The sequence below is a fragment of the Aegilops tauschii genome, chromosome 7 (genome assembly GCF_002575655.3).
Source record: "Aegilops tauschii subsp. strangulata cultivar AL8/78 chromosome 7, Aet v6.0, whole genome shotgun sequence".
NCBI classification, from domain to species: Eukaryota; Viridiplantae; Streptophyta; class Magnoliopsida; order Poales; family Poaceae; genus Aegilops; species Aegilops tauschii.
Genome location: NC_053041.3, coordinates 633,159,801 through 633,175,753, shown reverse-complemented (window position 1 = coordinate 633,175,753; position 15,953 = coordinate 633,159,801).

Here is a 15,953-nt window from a genome sequence, read left to right as displayed (position 1 = left end):
TCTTGGCCAGATTTCTTGCTCGGAGAGGAGCATTGCGGTGACAGCCCTAGAACCTACGCAATGACGATAGCAGCCTCGCGAAGATAGGAGTTATCCTGGTGAGCTGTTCTTGTGGGAAATGGAATCCCATAGACGCAGATGAACCACAAACCGCTTCCGCCATCAACCACTAGAAACCAAGTGTTGTACTCATAGGCCACAATGGTCTTGTACTACATATTTTGTACTTTGTTTGGAGTTCTTGTATCAAGTTGGTGCCTCATCAGCTAACAGTAACCCTGGGGCTGGTGAGCACAAAGGCCGTTTTCTGGGAAATTAATATCCCGAAAATCCGGTCCTGACAGACTTGGTATCAGAGCCAGGCTGACCATTGGCTAATCCTATCTTAGCCAGGTCAATAAACCTAGGTTAACCAACCCACCAGACCTTAACCCAACCCCGGCCAAGCTTCTCGTGGAAGATAGCCACACAGTGACCCCAACGCTTTTGGCTGTCGGTGCCCAACCTATCAGCCTAGCCTGTCGATCCCGCGCCAGTGACCGACACCTAACATGTCTCATCCGCAAGCGTGCGAAGGAAGACTCCGTCCCCTTTTTCTATAAAAAGGGCACGCTAGCCTCAACACAGCACAGCCTCTTTCCCCAAACCAAGCCACGATGCCTGGCCCCATTGTTCACAATGAGACCACAGCAACCAACCTTGGGAGGTTTTGTGACCGTGCTCGCAAACCTCACCCGCCGTGCCTATGCATTAGAAGAGCCCCCAGAATATGTTGTGTACCAAGAACTCATGAGCGGTGAGAGCCGTCAGTTCTGGGCCACTGTGCACCTCTATGGTAGGGGCCTATCGCCAGAACGTCCCTACAGGTTCACTGGAAGGACAACTTCCTTTGAGCCACAAGCCATCCAACTGGCAGCTCGAGAAGCTATAGTTCAACTCCGGCACTTGTCGCCCAGAGTTAACTGTCGCTCGTTCTACTACTACCCCAGTCGTAACGGGTATGGTAGGCCGCCCCAGGTTGCCAACGGAGATCACGAGACGGATCCTGCACTATTGCATCTGGTGCGCTATGTAAGCGCACTAGAGCAACTGTACGATCAAATCACACTTGATCTGATCGCAGCTCGTGGTGAACTGATTCGCCGGGCCCCGGCGAGAGGAGAAGAGGAGCCCGACGCCGACAACCCAGTCGTGCTGTTCGGACACCCAATCGAGTCCTTGCGGTCTGCCCCAGCCATCGGCCAAAATACGTTGGTATCCCCAGAAGCGCTTCGTCACCTATTGGGAACACGCTCCAACGGGATTGTGGCCAACAACCCCCGCGATGGTCATCATCACTACCCCGACCCTGCAGCCCCTCAACCTCATCCGGCTAATCCCGACGGTGAAACCCGTGGAGAAGCCTCGACGTCCGCAAGGCCAGCCCACTTAGACATTAACGAAGTAGACTAAGTCACTCGAGTAGTACCGAGCCTTAGTTTTTCCATGCCTTGTAATTGTGTGATCCTGTATCACCATTAATAAATGCTGTCTGCTTGTGCGCCCCTGTTTCTGAATAGTAGCCATGCATATGTACGTTAGCGTACAGTTACATTTTTTTAAATTCCGGGCGCAGCTACCAAAAACCAACCCCGACGACGCCCACAGTAATGCGTCACATTTATGAGATATGTGTATCTATGGCTTTGACCCCGACCCCATAGAACAGAACCGGCAACTAGTTACCCTTCACCACGGTAAATAACCCAGCCCCAATGCTATATAAAAGGCCACCTCGTGACCTTGCCAAGTGCCCCTCACCTTGTGCGCAACACTCACAACCATTTCTTTGCCATGCCGACCCCCAGTATTTACCTGAGAACTCCAGACACAACCCCGGGCAGTTTTGTTAAATTATTGTGGGACTTTACCTGCAGTACCATGAGTGCCATCCATCCACCCCAGTACGAGTTGCTCAAATCGAGGATCACCCCATCCACCTCGAAATATTGGGCAGTGGTGCACATCCCTCCCGCAGACCCAAACCAAGACCCAACGGAAGTCTCCTTCGTGGGGAAATCCATGCCGACTCCGCATATGGCCATAGAAGCTGCTGCGTATGAAGCGCTCGCTCGTCTTCGATTCGCGGTACCCTACGCCAGCGAACGAGGATATTATTATTTTCCGAGTCGTGCAGCACCTGGAGAAGTTGCATCTTTTCCTGGTGGACGAATTGAGAGAGATCCAGTACTGGCCAACCTTGCCCAGTATGTTATCGCTCAGGAGCATTTGACTCAGCGGGTAATGGGTTATCTCCAGAGCCTCGCTGACTTAAATCCTCAGATCGCCATCGGCAGACCACTGAGGCCCGACCAGGAGAGACGCGTTCATCGGCTGGTCAACCCGCTTCCCCCGATAGAAGAAGAGTGCGCCCCAGTACCAGAGACGTTCTCTCGGGACCCTGTCCATTTGCCGTTTTTATTGTAAACGTCATAGCTATGTTTATTTGTGTGTTGCAGCTTACGATTGTACCCAAAGTTTGTGCTATGAGCAAACCCTTGGTTTTAATTAATGGGAGTATTTTTTTTCTTAAACAACCCTTGGCAAATCTCGAGGACGAGATTTTTCTTAAGGGGGTAGTGTTGTGACACCCCAAAATTTTGACCTCGTTTTATTAATTAAAATTTTGCCAGGAAATTAAAACTTTTATTTTTCTGGATTTCTCTTTTGATTTTAGAACCCCTCTTCTCTTTAATGTTGTGGGTTTTTACCTCAAGTGAAAACTTTCCAAAAGTATTATTGGACTTGTATGCTCTCTCAATAAAACCTTTCCTTATCAGTGGATTTATTTGCATAATTGTTTTTCCTGAACTTTATTCTTTTAAAATGATTTTTCATAAATTTGGAGCCTCTGTTGCACTGCAACCATTTGATAAATGCATTTAAAATTTTCACCAAAATTTGGGGATGTCATGTGATGTTTCCACATCACTTTTATGCAAGAACATCTTTTGGTCATTGGAGATTTTAAGCTCTACATCAACTTTTCAAATCTGGTCCAGTAGGTATTTTTGCACTACAACCTATTTAAATTTCCTTTTAAAAATTCTTCCAAGTGTTTGGAGATGTCAGTAGATGCACATGATTCAACTTTATGCTAAAACCCAGTGATGTTCTTTGAAATATTTGAGTGAATCAACCTCATCTTCATTCTGCTCTAGTTTGGTGATTTGTACTGCAACCCTATTTTATTTTGCTCTAGTGCCCATGAGCTTTTTCCTGCTTATAGCCCTCCCTACAAAACCCTTAAGTCCAGGAGAGTGGACCCATTGGAGGATTTTAAGTGCATGCAATGAGACCTTTTTTCCTTTCTGTCCAAAACTGAAGTTTTGCAAAACTTGCACTAGCAAGTTTCTGGTTTTGGCCAAATGATCTTGCCATCATCACCTTCATCTAGAGAGACCCTGATCTGGAGTTTTTGGCCACGCCAAGAGTTGCCTAGATGCCCATGGCATTCTGTCGAACACCCTGTGTGCAGGAACAGTTTTGGCATGTTTTCTAGTTTGCATTATGGACTTGAGCCCCTAACCCACCCAGCATGTCCACTAACCTCCTAGCTATCCCTAACCCAGGCCTGCTGATCCCCAACCTCATCCTAATCCTCTAGCATGCCCTGGCATTTTGTCGAGCATGTAGCGTGCGTGTGCTGGACGCGGCTAGAGCGCGCGTTTTGCACGTGCGTGCGCACGGGTCGCCGCGTCCCGCCCCCTGGCCCTTGCTCGCCTGCAGAGCCACGCCCTGCCCTCGCCCACTTGCCAGAACCCTCCAAGCCTCCCTGGCACCCTACAGCGCCGCCGTCAGGGCTCCCTTGGCGGCACGCCGGCGTCGGCAGTGGGCTCTGCCATGGACGGCGCCGCCCAAGCCACCCGCGCGCGCCAGCTGCCCCCGTGAACAGCCCGAGCTCATCCGCTTACTCGTCGGCACGCGCTCGTCACCGCCACGTCGCCCTGCAGCTACAGAGCGACGGTCGCCGGCGTTCTTATCCATGGCCGTCGTGGGACCAACCTCGAACGCCTATTTAAGGAGGCCCCGAGCTCCTCCAAGCAATCATGCGACCCCAGGCCACCCCCATAGCACCGCCCACGGCCAGCATTCGACGGATGGTAGCCGTCTCCCTCGACTCCGGTCGGTTCGGCCGCCGCCACCTTCCGGTACCATTCATCGCAACCAGACCCTCCCCCGTGCCTCCAACACCACCATCCGTTTCCCCTCGACCTCACGGAGTCGCCCATCCTCTTAGCTTCGATCGAGAGCCACCGCAGCCCAAACCCCCAATCATGCCCGAAACCTCCTCCGCCGCGGAGCTCGCCGCCGGCGACTCGCTTCACCCCCACGGCCCCCTCGACCACCGGGACGACCGCCCTGGAGCCACAGATCCATCCCTGCCCTCCGGAGCCCGCGAGGAGCCGCCAATCGCCCGCGGCGATCGCCGGAGTCCCGCCTCCGTTCGGGCAGAGGAAGAGGAGGGAGGAGAGACTAGTCAAACCTGACCAGTGGGCCCGCTGGACCCACTGTCAGTGACCCAGCCCCCGCCACCACGTGTTTAAGTGGTCGCGTAAACGCCTGAGTATGTTTCCTCTGCTTCGAAAGCGTATTTTCCCCCGAAACGTTTCTTTTTCTGGTTTTATTAAAAACAGAACTTTGACCAAACTTTGACTGGCTAGATCTTTTAAAATAAAACTCCAAATGAGTTGATTCTTTTTCCTACCTCTCTCAAATTTCATCTAGTTTATTTTAAGATTTTTTCAAAAATATTTGGGACAACTTTTTGTACTGTTTTGAAATGTATGTTATTTGAATATCTTTCAAATTAGGAAATGGAGAGAGAAGAAAACTTTCAAAAAGTGCAACCCCTTGCATACTCTTGAAGGCTATACTATTTTTGTGTGGTGTTTTGATACGGTTACAACACCACTTGACTTGGAGCATACGTTATTTTTATGTGACGATAAAAATCATTCGCATGAGTGCACAATGGAGATTCTTGGCTGGTAGTAATGGACATGCTGATGATAGTAGTCATCCTCGTGAGCTTTTCATGCGTACCGGAAGGAAGCCGGGAAAGTCGCTGTCTTGGGTAGACACGAGTTTGTCCCTAGTTCCTCGTCGAGACGAGTGTGTCTGGTATGGCATGGTGAGGTTTGATGGGTGGTGACTTTATCTGTTAATGGAAATATTTTTGTCATATGGAGAATACTTGGACCTCCTGAGTCGGCCGTAGGTCGGGTCTTGTTCAGTAACTTCCCCTACTTGTTTTGTACTACCACCTGTCCCTGCCGCAGGTAGGGTACGGTTCAGTAAGTTGTCAACCCCTTACCAAAGCACACACCATACAGAGAGGCCATGGTGGAAGATACCGGAGGCCTCCGGTAGGCATGCCACCTGGTCCGGGGGCATGGGTGTTTCCGGTTGGGACCGAGAGGGGGCACCCCTTAGAGCGCGCGATATAAATTTAATCCCGTGCTACGTCGAGGTTGTAGCCTCCCCACTTAGAGTTTTGCTTGACAGGTGTCGTGGGTGATTCCAGACACCGGTAAGTTAAGCTGGTGTGTGCAGGTCAGGCGCGTTTTCAATTAAAAGGCCGTAGGCGGACTTAGTCCCGATGGACTAAATAAATCCGTTACTCGTGGGTAAAGATTACACCCTCTGCAGAGGTTATATCTATTCGGATAGCCATGTCCATGGGTAAGGACTACAGTCTGAGATGGGTCTAGTGACGATTTTTGGATGGAGAAACGGCTAGACTGGATCATAGTAACGGTATTTGGATGGAGAAACGGCTAAACTAGAACATAGTGACGGTTTTCGGATGGAGAAACGGATATACTAGAACTTTGATTATGACCTATGACATATGAGGATTATGTTTATTATTATTATGGACTAACCATTTACATTATTTGAATTATTAAGTATCCCTGGGACGGTTCTATCTGCTGGGTACTCACTGCGATTATTATTTATAAGCCCTTTATGTGGCGTCGCTCAGACACCCGACTGCGGCATGCTTGTTATTTATTTATCCTTTATAAGCCCTTTATGTGGCGTCGCTCAGACGCCCGACTGCGGCATGCTTATTATTTATTTATCCTTTATAAGCTCTTTATGTGGCGTCGCTCAGACGCCCGACTGCGGCATGTTGGTCATTTCTTTATTATTTATAAGCCCTTTATGTGGCGTCGCTCAGACGCCCGACTGCGGCATGTTGTCATTTATTTATTATTCATAAGCCCTTTATGTGGTGTCGCTCAGACGCCCGACTGTGGCCTGCTTGTTATTTTCTTTTATTCATAAGCCCTTTATATGGTGTCGCTCAGACGCCCGACTGAGGCATGATTTTTTTTCTTTCGAGGTGTCGCTTCAGACACTCGATCGGTGCATTCTATTTCTACTCCCGTAATGCATTTTACACGAATCTACCTACATGCGTGCATCATGAAATTTTGTTTATTTCGTGACTGACGTTATGATCGTAAAATCTTTTGGAGCATGATTATCCACTATTATATTATACCCGTGTTCATAATGTTTGCGAGTACATTCCAAAGTACTCACTGGCTTGTCCCTGGCTATTGTCATGGCCAGATTTCTTGCTCGGAGAGGAGCATTGCGGTGACAGCCCCAGAACCTACGCAATGACGATAGCAGCCTCGCGAAGATAGGAGTTATCCTGGTCAGCTGTTCTTGTGGGAAATGGATTCCCATAGACGCAGATGAACCACAAACCGCTTCCGCCATCAACCACTAGAAACCAAGTGTTGTACTCATAGGCCACAATGGTCTTGTACTACATATTTTGTACTTTGCTTGGAATTCTTGTATCAAGTTGGTGCCTCATCAGCTAACAGTAATCCTGGGGCTGGTGAGCACAAAGGCCGTTTTCTGGGAAATTAATATCCCGAAAATCCGGTCCTGACACGAAGTCCAGGAAAATAACGTGTCTTGACAGTATCAAGATCCTCAAGCCATAAAACATAATGACCTATCTCCTCGCAGTTTAGTTCAGCCCCGGGACAGTAGTAGGTGCTGTCTACCAAGCTTCGGACATGTCTGCTTGAATGGAAATAAGCTGTCAATAGAAATTAGTTGTCAACAATCTTTAAATAAACAATATAAATTAGTTAATAAATATGGTTGAGAAACTCACATAATGGTAGAATTGGAGGCGTCTGCACATCGTCCCAGATGTCGATATTACCTTCAATTTCATCTTCCGGACGAATATCAAAGGTGATAAGCATATTAGGCTCAAACGCATAAGCGTTGCATAGCGCTCTCCAATTTTTGCATTCAAAATAGGAGTAGGTGTCTGCATTGTATAATTTTATGGCAAAAGTATAACCATGCTCGGTCCTCAAGTGAAATCTCTTTACCTCCATACTTTCCATAGTACTGAAACCAATCTTATCCAAGACATAAATTCTTGCATGGCAGGGGATACGTTAGTAGAACAGTAAAAAAATTAAAATTATAAGTTGAAGCAAAAGAAGCAGAAGTCATGCTTAATTACGAAAAAAGACTGGTCATTGTGACTTACTGCATCCACTTTGAAGTTCTCATCCAGCACGATGCTGAAGCGCCTACCAGCAACTAGGTGAGGCCTGTCACACAGGTCGCGCTCGTCTTCGCAGTATTCACACATAACGAATTCTCTTTTGTCGTCAGACATTTCCTATGTTCATAGTTGAAACATTAATTGAAAATCGATCGAAGGCAACTACCACGAAACTCAACACACAGATCACTATTACTCAATATGCGACGGGTTGACTTTAGGTCTGTCGAGTCTTCCTTCCTAAACTCTCATCTCACGTATAGGTGGGCACTCCCTCTCTGATATTGTGACCAACGGTGATGGTCGCTACTCCTCCTTTCCCTAGTGCATTACAAATATCTAGCACAACGAAAAGAGGGAGAAGTGACCCCCACGACAAAAGTCGGCATTCTTCTTCTCTCATATATGGTGGACACTCCCTCACCGATTTTTCGACTGTCGATAATGGTCGCTAGTCCTTCTTCCCCTAGTGCATAACAAAGTTCTAGCACAAAGAGAAGAAGGAGAAGCGACCACCACGACAACAGTCAGCATTCTTCTTCTCTCATATATGATGACTGTCATGTATGGAGCCCCACAGACTTAAAGTCAACTCAAAATGTCGTTTAATTCTCTTTCTAGCAAATCCGGGGCACTCGATATTTCCTACATATTCTAGCACAAGTCATGCTTAAATTCACGGAAAAATCCGGCATGAACTTTGCTAAAATAGGACATATCGAGCGCCTAAAATTTGCCGGAACGGAAATGAGTCAACACTCCGGCAAAACATAGGCCACTCGGATTCTCCCTGCGATACAAAGATCTCCATACATATACAACGATGCATTTCAATGGTTCAATATTGACAAAAACATTTCAATATATCTTATAACCCGAACATTTCATTTGGTTAAGAAGCATTACTAATTACCCTTGTTCTACTCTATTCAACACCGAGGAGTAGAGAAGGAGGAGGTGGACTTTTAGCTCACCGACTCGGGTGTAGAGGAAGTAGAGGTAGCTCGGATGACGATCACTCGAACGAGGGCACGACTCTACAAAGCCTGCATACTCCACCGAGAAAAAATTTAGATCATCAAATCTCATATAGCATTCTTTCATGACAAAGTGATAATGACATAAAAATAATTAAATTTTCCAATACATATCTATATTGAAAAACAAAATTACAAAAAATTTCTCTACCTAAATTTTCTTACCAAAATTTTTTTTACTAAATTTTCTTACCAAAAATTTTCTAAATTTTCTATTACTAAATTTTTTTATATTCAAAAACCTATTCACTAGTCTATTAAGCACTTACTATAAATAAACTGGTTCTATTAACCACTCACTATAAATAAACTAGTTCTATTAACCACTTCCTAAATAAACTATTTCTATTAAACACTTACTAAAAGACATCCTAGTTCTAGCCCTAACATTTACTAAAAATACCCTGTTCTAACCCTAAAAATTGAAAAGACCTGTACATTTACTAAAAATACCCTAGTTCCAGCCCTAACATCTGTCCATCCATCCATCTCTCTATATATCCTGATAAACCTACATTTACTAAAAAAACCTACATTTGATACCGACATCGAACGAAATCTATTGTATTCAAAGACCTACATTTAATAAAAAATCTCATATAGCATAATACATTTCTGTACCTAAAATTTTCTATTATTAATTTCTTTTACTAAAAAACTTATTACTAAATTCTATTACTAAAAAACTTTCTATTACAGAGAGGAGGAGCAGGAGGTGGGAGGAGGGAGGAGGATGGAGTAGGAGGAGAGAGCAGGAGGAGGGAGGGGGAGGAGAGAGCAGGAGGAGGGAGGGCGAGGACGAGGGAGGAGGAGGGGGCCACCGGAGGGAGGAGGAGTAGGAGCGAGGAGGGGGCCGCCGGAGGGGGAGGAGGAGGAGGGGGAGGAGGAGGGAGGGAGGGACCTTGGGGGCGCTGGTGGGCGACGGTTGGCGACGGCGGCGACGACGCGGCGACGGCGCGCGGCGGAGTGAGTGAGAGTGTGAGGGGGAGAGTGGGGACGCGTGCGGGCCGTGTACAGATAAGGTGCCCCGTAGTAGTAGCGCTGGTTATCAACCACGTATGAACGGTACTAGTATACCTAACCTACCTACAACCGTGTGGCAATTATAGTAGTAGCGTGTTTTCTATATACAGCGCTACTGCTATGTGCATAGTAGCAACACTCTTACAGACCAAGCGCTACTGCTATTTAGCAGCAACGCTTCCTTTTTAAAAGCGCTACTGGTGAGCACCTGTGTATAAGCATTTCCCTAGTAGTGAGTGTAGATTCACTCATTTTTCTTCGTATGTAGTCTATATTGAAATATCTAAAAAGACTTCTATTTAGGAACGGAGGGAGTATTAGGACATCTATATTTAATACTGCACCCAAGACCGCTATTCAACAAGCATATGGATATAAAGTTAAAAATACAGAGTATTGCAATTATTATGATGACATGAATGAGATGGTATATTGTCTTCACCCCACGTTCGAAGGAAAAGTACACAACCAGCTTTTTATCACTAGCGGCAACAAAATAGATACAAGCCTTTTCCACTTTCTGCCACTATGTTAGTTTACTTATACGGTTGAACCCAACTATCATACACAACTGGTCAAACCCCAAAATTGGCCAAAGAAAAAGAGATAATAGATTGAAGAGCATATATAAATAATAATTATGCAGCAAAAGAACGAAATAGATCTCAAGAGAATTCATGAATAAATCTGATCTTACAGTGACAATTCATCATATAACATCGAACATACCACCAAATTACGTCAGATGGATCACAATCATGTAGGGCAGCTCATGTGATCTTTGTATTTAGAATCAGAGAGAGAGAGAGAGAGAGAGAGAGAGAGCGCCATCTAGCTACTTCTACAGAACCATGGCCCAAAGGAAACTATCACGGGCGATCATTATCGCCTTCATGTTGATGGAGATGGAAACCATGAGAACCCCCTCCGACAAAGTTCCAAAAAAGGCCTCTAGACTAGACCATGAAGAAAGAAATGTGTGCGTCGGCGGAAATTTTGGAGCATAAAATCCCGAGGGTTTTCAAAAGCATATAAGGAAGATGGACCAAGAAGCAGTAAATCAGAGCAACATAGGGCCCATGCATCAGGCCCACGTGTCCCCGGGGCGCGCGGAGAAGACGCGTGGGGGCCACAGGCAGCCCTTCTGTCTATGTTGGTTACCCCTGAAAGCTTCTGCACTTAAGACTTCCACTGATTTGTTTCTGAGTTTTTCAGCCTGATAAAATTTAATCTCCTGCAAAGTCCAAAAACAACAGAAAACAAGAACTGGCACTGTGCACTAAATTAATAGGTTAGCCAAGGAAAAAAAATACAAAGTGTTTGCAAAACTATGCCAAAGTGATATAGATATAGTATGAAACAATAAAAAAATATAGATACATTTTAGATGTATCAACAGTTGCTTCTATAATGCGCGAGGCGGCACACACGACGCGAGACCAATGCCCTGAGCTATCATGCACATGCACGCACAACCGGACATGAGAACCAAACATCCAGGGTGGGTAGAGAGCCTAAGTAGGAGACTCTCAAGCACGTGAGGAGGCACACAACCCCTAGCCGGATGGCCCTTTCCGACCACCCAGCACGCGCTGCTCCGATCTAGATAGTCTCGCTGGAGTAAATGGCACAACTGAACCAACCCACCCGGGGGCCAAGGACGCTGAAAGAAGGACCAAACCTATCCATAACGTATGAGGCAATGTGCAATAGGCACAAGCGGGTGTGATAGAAAACACCACATGACGGTGGCCCATGGCATGCCCGCGGTCCACCCGTCATGGACCCCAAGGCAAGCCGCCCGGGTGCATGCTGTCCGGGCCGATCGGATGATGTGGAGAGCCCGAGGGAGTCAACTGTGGGAGGCCAGAGTGAAGTGGATGGTGCAGATGTACTCCAACATCCTTTATAGGATTAACAAAGTGATGATCTAATATCAAAGTATAGCATTTTGTTGGGACTGTCCAACACCCTTGTTCTAGCAACAATATTTTCCCATTGTTACCATCATCCTTGTTACTTTAACAATGCCCTATGATCAGGAAAACAAGATTATCACACAACACATAAGCCAGTCTTAGAGGCGATATTAAGGAACTACTTAGTGTTTATCTTTCCACACATGGAACTAGGTTTTTACTCAATCTCATACTCTAGAAGCGATTGCTGATAAACCATATAATTTATTATTGCCTCCAGGGTATATTTCCAAGAAATACGTTATTTAAGAGTGAAATGAGGATATGTCCTAGGACCTATAGTACTAAGCCAACCACATAGGACGAACTAGTGGTCCACTCCTTTGCTTGTCGATTGTTGTCTCAATAATCTTGCATAGTACCAGGCGATATCCATCGATAACCTGTGAGTTGTGAGTCACGTACTCTGGAGCACAACTTGCGCTCCAACATATATTCTTCCCTAGTGAGTTGTCCGATATTGGTTTGTTGAGGATAGCATAGATGATGCCATTGCTTTGAATCTTGGAAGAGGGTAGCTCAAGTTCCATTTTAAGAATAATGATATCGATAGGTCAAAGATTATCCACCCTCATAGGGGCTGCATGATCTAATATTTATTTATCCATACAATAGAGATGACAATGATTGGTTACAGGACTCGAGGTACACGAAACAGATAGAGATAGACTACCATATGAAAAAAATGATTAGGTAGGTTTATTTGATTGTAAATGTAAATGGTGATAGGCGATCTGTATACCTAAATTTGACTTCAGGTCTGTTGATCCAATGGTCTAATTCCAAAAGTTTTGGTCTTGAATACATCCCTTTGATGGAAATCGTCTGACTTTGTATAGGAAATTTACACCAAAAAAGTGAGTGTTTATATATTTATTTGCATAAAAATTATTCTCTCATAGTCAATGGATTCACACAATTGTAGACATAAATGTATACAAGGAAGAAATCTTAATGTGCCGAAACGACACAGTATCCTCGAATGAATTTCAGGACATTACCAACAAATTCTAGAATAAAACAAGGAACTCTATGTGATATACACTAGAAGGGTCATCATTACATTATTCAATCTCAATATTAGAGAGGAATGATATCCTAGCATCTGTAATTTAAGCAAGCACTGCAAAAAGTGTCAAGACATACAAATCATTAATTTTAAGTTAATTTTGAGGTATGCTTGCTTTGCTCTATGATGCATCAAGGGTTCTTTTTCTTAATTAGGTTATATAGTTCTCATTATGTCTTATATTTCTGCTAGAAAACTGGAAGTACCAGACCAAGATGCATTTTAATGAGAAGATCATTGTTTATGGGGTTATATGATTTCATTCCGGTACTTCTCCTATGAATTTACATGGAGGCCGAATTGTTTGTCTGGCCACATAAAAAAAGGAGATGAAAGGAGTCAATGTGCCACATGGCAAGAAAGAAAAGAAGAGTCAACACGCCACTCGATAAATGGAGATGAAAAGATTCGATGTGATACATGAAAATTGGAGATGAAAGTAGTAAAGGCGCTATACGACAAATATATATCTTGAGAATCAAGAAGTTCAGATCTGGAGGATTAGACCGACACTTAACTATTAGTATTTAGGAAGACCTAGGAGCACCACTTAATCTGGTTCCTGCAAATTAGTATATACAATGATCTACAAGAATTACTAATAATTGTGCTATTTAGTGAATTGGATATTAGGTAATATTCATCCTGGTACTTTGTAAAGGTTGGCATTAGAATAGTGTTTTGTGAGCTAATCTATGGTTTTATCTTTTTGAAAAAATATGGAGGGGATGATATACTATGACTTTCCATGAAGGTTCTCGTTGTTCATCAAAATCATGAATTCTCATGTGAATTATTACGAGATACAATGAACTGACAAATAATCTGCCGAACCTTTCGAAGACAATTAAGGGAATAAACTAATGCATACCATATACATGTAATATTTTGTTATGGAAAAAGAGTAGATGCACCATGTGAAATATGGAGATGCAACGTAAAAATGTAGAATGTTTTCATTTCCATTGGGGGAGTCATAAAGTTCTCCAAGTTTATCTAAAAAGAGAAAATCATAGATGTATTACTATAGATCATTGCATCCTGTTGGACTTCATTTGAAGCAACGAGCTTAAGTGGTGTCTCGGGGTGTTTCTAAATATAAATCGCTGTGTGTCAATTTAAACCTCCACATCCGAACATTCCAGTTCTCATGACATATATTTGTCGCATAGTGCGTTGACTCATTTAATCTCTATTTGTCATGTGTTATGTTTGAATCATTTCATCTCCATTTGTCACGTGGCATGTTTACTCCCAATATCATTGTTTGTCGAGTGGTGTGTTGACTCCTTTCAGCTCCAATTGTCGTCTAGCATGTTGACTCCTTTCATCTCCAATTGTCACGTGGCATGTTGGCTCCATTTATTTACATTATTTAGGTTTTCATAAGCATTTTTCCACCATGGTAGTAAGCAGTACTGATACATCACTTAAATAATATCAATAGGATATGATTTATCATATGTTTGTTTCTCACAACATAATTATTCATGTGCATGAATAATGTAAGCTCCAGGTAAATTCAATAGATCATCATTGCTCTCTAATATTTTGCGAAAAAGAATATGAAACTAGTAAAAGGTAACTCTTGCAAGTAAGGGCTGCCACGGCCTGGCTTCTTCTACAACGATGTATTTTAAGTTGTAGGGAGGTCCACCAGCCTAAATCATAACCATAGGCTTTTGGCCAACACTTCAAATTTAAAATTCAAATTCTTCGTCGCTTCTCTGTTTTCGTGTGATTCTTTGGCAATCAGTAAGCATTGTCAAATTTTCTTTTGTGCTTTGGTTTTTAAAAGGATTCACGACAAAGTTTTATTTTGGATCCAGGACTCCAATGAGTCTTGGTTTTTGAAAATTCTGAATAATAAATATTTGAGGTGTAAAGTATGGCTTTTTTTTGGACATGCACATACAGATATGATCTTTGCAGCTATAATTTTCCATGTAATTCATGTTTTTATACATACATACATACATACACAAAAGAGCCACTACCTGGATTTAGAAATAACAAACAGTACATAAGAGATACATACGGCGACGTACGGCCGGGAAACGCGTCCTCTCGCTCTCGTCCCTAGCGGCTCCAACCCTAGCTGCCGCTGGGAGACGCCAATCTTTCAGCGCCGTCCTACGGCGGCTCCCCTCCGCCGGCGACCTCGGTCATCAGTGGTGACGGGGGTCGCCGGATCCACGCGTGTGGATCGTTTTTCCTTCCTCGTAGTCTAAGATTTTAGACTGTTCATCGTCTTGGCTTCCGTGGTGAAGATGACGGTGTTGAATAAAGATTCTTCGTATCCTTCTTTGACAAGGCCATCGGCCGTATTGTAGGAGATGGATTTGGAAACCAGTCTGTTCAAGCAAGGATGGCCTGGTGGTGGCGGCATCCTCGTGGTGGACCTGTGTCCTCGGGCTCCGCCGTTGCGACGGCATTTACCCCAGCGTCGGCGCGGAGCTTGGGAGGTAGTCCAGGAGCGGATGCAGATTGTGGTGTGCATCGACGACATATGGAAGACGGAACGTGTGCCGAGTTCGTGGTCGTGGATGGCAGGTATGGTTTCCTCCTTCAGCGTCTTAGTCATGGCGGGGTGCTAGATCTAGAGTTCAATGGCGTGTCTGGGGTGTAGCCCCGGTCTGATTCGTTTAACGTCAATGGCTTCACTTTTGGTGAGCCACCTTGGAGGCCCGCAAAGCTGTTTATCAGCGATGGAGCCGCGTCGAGTTCGGGTGAGGAGGTGATCTGTCATTCTTTTCTTTGGTGGCTGCTGTGGTGGTGCCGGAGACAGATGACGGGCGTTGGTGTCAAGCTCAGAGATGTTCTGCTATCTTTTTAGTTTTGTCATGTCGGTTATTACGTGACTTGTACTTTGATCATTATGATATGAATGAGACACGTACTATCATGCAAAAAAAAAAAGTACATGCTGTACGTATGCTCATGCAAAGTATATTTTAATACATTTTTACACATATGTAATATATACATACAGGTGGAATTATTTTCAGATTTCGTAAAAATCTTTTAAATAGGATTTCTATTGAACAAAATTCTGGGTTCACTGGGCCCGGCCGCCAAATCACCTCGCTCTTTCAATGGATCATCTCTTAGATTGTATATCACATGATGCAGTAATTTTTGATAACTGAAAATGGTTAATGGATTTGAGATACTGATCATACTCTTTGGACGCACCAAATCATCTCGAGGACCCTCTTTTGGAATACATATGATATCATCTGTAGCTCGAA